We start from the raw sequence: 8,295 nt of genomic DNA on the forward strand, positions 1-8,295 counted from the left end.
GAACTTATTATGTGTCCAATGCCGTAATAAGCCTAAAACTTTTGGTTGGTTTAATAACGCCTACACTAAAGCACACTCTAAATTGAAAGAAAGCTGAGCTGCACAAGCAACCTAGATCTCCTTTGGGGGTAAGGCAGGCAAGATCAGAATATAAGAGGGTCATTGCTGATAGAAAACGAACCTTGAGGGATGAAGCTTGGGAATCTCTTCACTCTGCGGCCCAACTGAAGGACTCTGTGACCTTTTGGAGGGTCCTAAGGGCCCCTCCCCTGTATGGAAGAAGGCCCCTCTATTGTGATTGAGATACAGGAAAATGTTTGGGTCAGGCACTTCTCTAAAGTTTATAATGGACCTGGCCTTCCTGACCAGCAATCCCAGAGTGCCCTTTCTGTGCAATGTAATCAAGGCAAGCTGCAAATAACGCTGGATGAAGTAGACAGAGCCCTGCCCTCGCCCGTAGCCAGGGGGGTAAGGCCCCCAGTCCCGATGGGGTCCCAGTTGATTTATTCAAATCTAATGTCCTTTTATGGGGTCCATTAATAACTCAATTTGTTTATGCTAGTGCTCGTACTACATTTCCAAAGACTTGGGTGGAGTCAATTATTATCCTGATCTTTACGAAGGGGAACTGCCAAGACCCTGGTTGTTACAGACCAATTTCCAGCCTTGATTCAATGGTGAAGGTGGCAGGGTGAGTAGTCCTGGAACGTTTGCTGGATTGGGTAGAAGAAAACCAGGTACCGTAAGACTTACAGTATGGTTTCTGGGAAGGGCTTGGCACTATAGAACAGAGCTTAAACCAACCTAGCTATCATTCTAGGGAAATATATTAGAGCCAAAAAGGGTAGACTGTATTAAGTCTTCGTTGACCTTACGGCGGCTTTTGACTCTGTAATACATGTTAGGCTATGGGAGATCCTCGCAGGCCTAGGGGTGGACCCTAACATTATTGCTTTTTTGCAATGCCTGTATGATGGAGCTTCTGTCAGTGTTCGCTATAGGGTAGATGGACAGTGCACGAAAGCTTTCTCCATAAGGAGGGGGGTCAGGCAGGGTTGTGTCCTGGCCCCATTCTTTTTTAATCTGTAAATCAATGAGATGGCTGATGCACTGCTAAAGAGTGGTCAAGATTTTCCCCAAGCGGGTGGGTGGCATATACCCACTCTTCTCTATGCGTACAGTACAGTTTTAACCTCATAGCTGCGTCGAACGTTCAGCACCCAGTGCTGAACGTTCGAATAACGAGCGCTGGCCCGTCAGCCAACGGTCGTGCGCAGCACTGGCAAGGTAGTGCTCGCGACAACCGTTGGCCGACGGCATCGCTTAAGGAGTTAATGGCGCGCACTCAAAACGGCTTGCAAAGGGTCTTAGATAGTTTTAATGTGTTTATGCTTGATCTGGGTTTAAGTATTAACATCTCAAAGACCTTTGTCATGAGTTGTGGCCTACGGGCTCAGAGGGAGATGGGCAGGGACATATGTCTGGATGGCAGGCAGCTAGCTTTAACTAGGACTTTTACTTATCTTTTTAATCAGAATGATACTTAGACAAACACTATAGCCAAGAAAAAACTTATATTCAGTAGATCAACTAGTGCCCTTGCTACCTTCGCAAAGAAGTTGGGCAGGAAGCTGCCTGGGGAACTTTTGCAAATCTATAAGGCACAATGTATCACAGCTGCGATGTATGGGGCAGGGGTGTAGGGTTTTGCCAACACCCTCCCCCTACACTTAGTGGAAAATACTTTCCTGCGTTCATCCTTTCAGAACCTTGCGGCATGTCCTCCTTCATGTGCCATGAGGAGCTAGGTCTTCCTTATATAGCAGACCTCAATAAATTGGAGCCAATACTTCTTTGGCACAGGATATGGGCCAATGAACAGACCCACTTAAATAGAAAGATCCTATCTGATAGCCTTAGTCTGTAGGGGGCTCTAAAGGAACCCTGGGTCATGTTCGTTCGCTGTTTTATGAATGACCATGGACATCCAGACTATTTTACAAACCCCAGTTCCATGTCTCTGATTTCTAGAAAAGCATTGAAGAAAGAGGGCCTCAAACTGTGGGGCTCATTAAGAGCAGCAGGTGAAGTCTCTAAACCTACTGTTATGCAACATCAGATAAGGCTGACCTGCATGGGCATGGAACCATATCTACTATTTATACTTAGTGACTTTGATAGGCTGCTCCTGATAAGATTTAGATTGGGCACTATTCACAGATTATTGACCATACCTAAAATGAATGACTGGTTAAAATCCCTTCCTTTATGTCCCTGCGATACCTATTCCGAGCAGTCTACTACCCATTTAACTCTTTTCTGTAAGCTGTATTCGGAGTTAAGAAAAGTTTGGTTACTGTCACTTTTAAAACAACAAGGTCTTAGGCAATGCCTCCCAGCCCTTATTCGTCTACAACTATTAGAGAATGAACATGTGCCCTGGAGGGTAGCAAAGTTTTTGAAAAAGGTCCTCTAGCAAAGGAAATGTGTGAAATTTGAGATCCGTAGGGTATTCTTATAGAGGGGAAGTGGGATATTAACTCTGTATATATTCTTTTAACTTTGTAATATTTTAATGTTTTGTGGACTTGCAATTTTAGTGCTGTATCATTTTCTGAATGTTATCTTGAAATTTTATTGTATATTTCTGTGCTTTTATGACTGTTATTATCACGGTCGAATAAAGCTTTTTGATTGATTCATTGATTGATTGATTTATGACTGGGTACTATGAAGTATAAAAGCAAGATGCAGAGTGTATCATACATGTTAAAATAAAACTGCAGCCATGATTTCCATCAGGAAACAAAGACACATGTCTAGTGTAACCTTTATTTAAAATGTTTGCAAGACATGATATGCATGTACAGGTTGGAGTGGGCCTAGTGCGTGGGGGGTTATGCTATTTGATGAAAGAAGGAAGAAAACAGTTTATTGGCTATCTACCAAAACAAAAACAACCACTTCATGAAGCTAAAGAAAACAATAATCACTGGTTAAAAAACATGATTAAAACAATATATTTTCTTCACTGGTCCTGCAGTAACAGCAATTGCAAATGTCAGTCATCACAGGATATTTTGCTGTACCTGTTTGTCTGTTAAAAATTCAATGTTCTCTGGCTATAAGTAGGCAACATGTAATGAAAAGTTTTTATTTAGACAATTAAGTCTGTTAAAATACTAAGCGAAAAATATACACACATAAAATATATCAAACGTTAAAAAAAAGTGCAGATGCACATCTTGTTTATAATTCAGTCAAGTGCTATGTAAGATAATATAATGGTGACACATGCAATCTAAACTGGATTGGGATAAAACCTGTGAACATGAGCAGCTGAACCAAACTGTACATGTGCATCAATAACAAGTATATAGTTGTAAGTTCAGTCCATATTGTCCAACATGAAAGTGAGTGGCCTTGTATTGTATTTGGTTTGAGGAGCAATATGCTGGTACAGTGTTTCACCCGCTTTTGTGATCCTAGTGGGACCAGACTGCACCTGTGCAAGTTGGTTGAATTAACATGAATAGGACTGTCTTTCAGTTCATGCAAATGAAGAACACCTAAAATATAAAAATGCTAGGTATGTATAAGATTGCCACAGCCTTTTTTTCTGACAGCTAGCTTTGTACTTCCAGAGTCAATTGTGGCAGGATAAACAGAAGAAAGGTTCATCCAGGTCGATGGGGTCCAAGGATAGGGTTCAAGTTGGGCCGGATGTGAGAAGTTGGCCTGGCATATGCTGTCCACAATTCTTATGAAAAACCAAAGGAAATGATGGACGGAGCGTTGACAATACAAACACTCACCCCCAGTCAACTGATCAGAGTTTAATCCATCACCGTTCTTTAGCCCACTCTGCCACCCCAGTTCAGACATGGCCATATGCAAATCAGTCTGACCCTGTGCTTCATGGGAACAGTCCAGCCCGAACTGCCAAGCCATGCCTTCCCTGGACCGGAAACAAGCTACCGAGGACCGGTTTCTGGCATTTCAGCCGTCTTCAGCCCGGCTTGCTTGAATCCAGTGGCAAAGTGAGCAAGGGACTCACGTCTGAGCATACCCTGCCAACTTATGGCGAACAAAGAAAAACCAAAGGAAATGATGGACGGAGCGTTGACAATACAAGCACTCACCCCCAGTCAACTGATCCGGGTTTAATCCATCACCGTTCTTTAGCCCACTCTGCCACCCCAGTTCAGACATGGCCATATGCAAATCAGTCTGAGCCTGTGCCTCATGAGAACAGTCCAGCCCGAACTGCCAAGCCATGCCTTCACTGGACCGGAAACAAGCTACCGAGGACCGGTTTCTGGCATTTCAGCCGTCTTCAGCCCGGCTTGCTTGAATCCAGTGGCAAAGTGAGCAAGGGACTCACATCCAGCATACCCCGCCAACTTATGGCGAACAAAGAAAAAACAAAGGAAATGATGGACGGAGCGTTGACAATACAAGCATTCACCCCCAGTCAACTGATCTGGGTTTAATCCATCACCGTTCTTTAGCCCACTCTGCCACCCTAGTTCAGACATGGCCATATGCAAATCAGTCTGACCTGTGCCTCATGGGAACAGTCCAGCCCGAACTGCCAAGCCATGCCTTCCCTGGACCGGAAACAAGGTACCGAGGACCGGTTTCTGGCATTTCTGCGATCTTCAGCCTGGCTTGCTTGAATCCAGTGGCAAAGTGAGCAAGGGACTCACGTCTGAGCATACCCTGCCAACTTATGGCGAACAAAGAAAAACCAAAGGAAATAATGGATGGAGCGTTGACAATACAAGCACTCACCTCCAGTCAACTGATCTGGGTTTAATCCATCACCGTTCTTTAGCCCACTCTGCCACCCCAGTTCAGACATGGCCATATGCAAATCAGTCTGACCTTGTGCCTCATGGGAACAGTCCAGCCGAACTGCCAAGCCATGCCTTCCCTGGACCGGAAACAAGCTACTGAGCACCGGTTTCTGGCATTTCAGCCATCTTCAGCCCGGCTTGCTTGAATCCAGTGGCAAAGTGAGCAAGGGACTCGCGTCTGAGCATACCCTGCCAACTTATGGCGAACAAAGACAAACCAAAGGAAATGATGGACGGAGCATTGACAATACAAGCACTCACCCCCAGTCAACTGATCTGGGTTTAATCCATCACCGTTCTTTAGCCCAGTCTGCCACCCTAGTTCAGACATGGCCATATGCAAATCAGTCTGACCCTGTGCCTCATGGGAACGGTCCAGCCCGAACTGCCCAGCCATGCCTTCCCTGGACCGGAAACAAGCTACCGAGGACAGGTTTCTGGCATTTCAGCCGTCTTCAGCCCGGCTTGCTTGAATCCAGTGGCAAAGTGAGCAAGGGACTCACATCCAGCATACCCTGCCAACTTATGGCGAACAAAGAAAAAACAAAGGAAATGATGGACGGAGCGTTGACAATACAAGCATTCACCCCCAGTCAACTGATCTGGGTTTAATCCATCACCGTTCTTTAGCCCACTCTGCCACCCTAGTTCAGACATGGCCATATGCAAATCAGTCTGACCTGTGCCTCATGGGAACAGTCCAGCCCGAACTGCCAAGCCATGCCTTCCCTGGACCGGAAACAAGGTACCGAGGACCGGTTTCTGGCATTTCTGCGATCTTCAGCCTGGCTTGCTTGAATCCAGTGCCAAAGTGAGCAAGGGACTCACGTCTGAGCATACCCTGCCAACTTATGGTGAACAAAGAAAAACCAAAGGAAATGATGGACGGAGCGTTGACAATACAAGCATTCCCCCCCAGTCAACTGATCTGGGTTTAATCCATCACCGTTCTTTAGCCCTCTCTGCCACCCCAGTTCAGACATGGCCATATGCAAATCAGTCTGACCCTGTGCCTCATGGGAACTGTCCAGCCCGAACTGCCAAGCCATGCCTTCCCTGGACCGGAAACAAGCTACTGAGGACAGGTTTCTGGCATTTCAGCCGTCTTCAGCCCGGCTTGCTTGAATCCAGTGGCAAAGTGAGTAAGGGACTCACGTCTGAGCATACCCTGCCAACTTATGGCGAACAAAGAAAAACCAAAGGAAATGATGGACGGAGCATTGACAATACAAGCACTCACCCCCAGTCAACTGATCTGGGTTTAATCCATCACCGTTCTTTAGCCCCGTCTGCCACCCCAGTTCAGACATGGCCATATGCAAATCAGTCTGACCCTGTGCCTCATGGGAACTGTCCAGCCCGAACTGCCCAGTCATGCCTTCCCTGGACCGGAAACAAGCTACCGAGGACAGGTTTCTGGCATTACAGCCGTCTTCAGTCGAGCTTGCTTGAATCCAGTGGCAAAGTGAGCAAGGGACTCACGTCTGGGCATACCCTGCCACCTTAGGGCGAACAAAGAAAAACCAAAGGGGATGATGGACGGAGCGTTGACAATACAAGAACTCACCCCCAGTCAACTGATATGAGTTTAATCCATCACCGTTCTTTAGCCCTACTCTGCCACCCCAGTTCAGACATGGCCATATGCAAATCAGTCTGACCCTGTGCCTCATGGGAACAGTCAGAGACCGGTCCTGGGAAGCTTGATTCTGGTCCAGGGAAGACATGGCTTGGCAGTTCGGGCTGGACTGTTCCCATGAGGCACAGGGTCAGACTGGTTTGCATATGGCCATGTCTGAACTGGGGTGGCGGAGTGAGCTAAAGAATGGTGATGGATTAAACCCAGATCAGTTGACTGGGGGTGAGTGTTTGTATTGTCAACGCTCCGTCCATCATCCCCTTTGGTTTTTCACATTTCTAATGGGCACCTTGTACCAGTTCAAACGACCCTTATTGATGGTAGGTTAAAGACAAGCTTTATTGAAAGCTATCCTAGTGGTAGCTGTAGAGAGCAGCCTTCAGGCTAAGTCTTGAATAAATCGAAAGTAGCTTGTTTTACCTGGCTATAATCTTGTGAATGAACAAATGAAAGGAGAACTACACCAGATATATACATAAAATATATGTATTTATTCTAAACACATCCCTCTAGTCTCTTATGAGGCTAGAGGCAAAAGTACATTCAGTAAACTCATTAGCACACAGTAAATTAGCACAATATACGTTGAGCCCTAGGGGCGTGCCAAACCATATATCAATAAAGTGGTATAAGAACCACGATTTGCATAGAGACAAGGCCTAGAGCTTGTATAACTGCGAGGGCCACCAGGAACCACCCATGGTAGTGACATAGGGGACTCACGGGGGACGCGTGCAGTGTCTAAACACAGCCGCGAATCACCATTAACTTATACTAAGAAAAGGGGTTGGACATACTCTGGTGGCCCTCCTATCGGAGGGTCTGGAAAGAGTGGTGGCTACACCCATTTCCCTTGTCCAGTTGCGCGCCAGAGCAGGGGCCGAGTGCCTCTGCAACCGGTTTGAACTGGACTATGCACAGGGACACCAAATGTGCCGCCAGTGCAGACACCAAAGCACTCTCAGAATGCACCCACCCTGCCCCAATACACTAAAGCCTGTCTGGTAGGTGGTTACACCTCCCTGTGACGTGAAACCTATTGTCCAGGCCTCCCCTGCCGGAGGTTCGGTCAGCAGCAGGAGGCCAGACTCGTGTCTGTGGCTGCAGCATCCATTTTGTGATGCCAGGGATCTTTTAAACTATTACTGGTTAGATCAGTGTGTACATGCCGCTCCTTCTAGAAGGGTAGAATTCTACCCCGCCTCCAGGACTCCAAAGTGTTTGACATCAAACACAACATGTTTCCATGCAGCCCTTTTCAAAGTTAGCATTTACAGCGAGGATATAATGCACTTAAGAGTATATGGTCTGGCTGCATCACAGAACAGCCTCAGAGAATAGATTCCGAAAGCTGCAGAGGGGTCCTGCTCATGTATGGGCACCCTCTCACACAAAACCAAGCACTCTGCCTTCATGATTGTCAAGGCCTGCCATAGGAGTAACTGATAGGTTTATATGTGTCGGTTTTTAAAGGTAGATATAGGTAACCTACATCATTGTAAGGGGTGCATGCACCACTCTACTCAGGCTGCAGTAGCAGACCTGTGGTGTCATTTTGGAAGGCTTCCCAGTGGTGCCATAATATATGCTGCAGCCCCTGGTAGGCCTCTTGGGTACCTTTGCCCTTGGTACCTAAGGTACCATACACTAGGGACTCACAAGGGTACCCCAGTAACCAAACTGGAGGGTACCTAAAGTACATGCAATCATTTTTAGAGAGGAAGCAGCTAGGCTGGGATCCTGGATAGCAGGATCCCAGCCAAACTAAGTCGAAAACCATCAAAACACCAAGAAAAA

Source organism: Lissotriton vulgaris, chromosome 1_1 (assembly GCF_964263255.1).
Source record: "Lissotriton vulgaris chromosome 1_1, aLisVul1.2, whole genome shotgun sequence".
Classification (NCBI taxonomy): Eukaryota; Metazoa; Chordata; class Amphibia; order Caudata; family Salamandridae; genus Lissotriton; species Lissotriton vulgaris.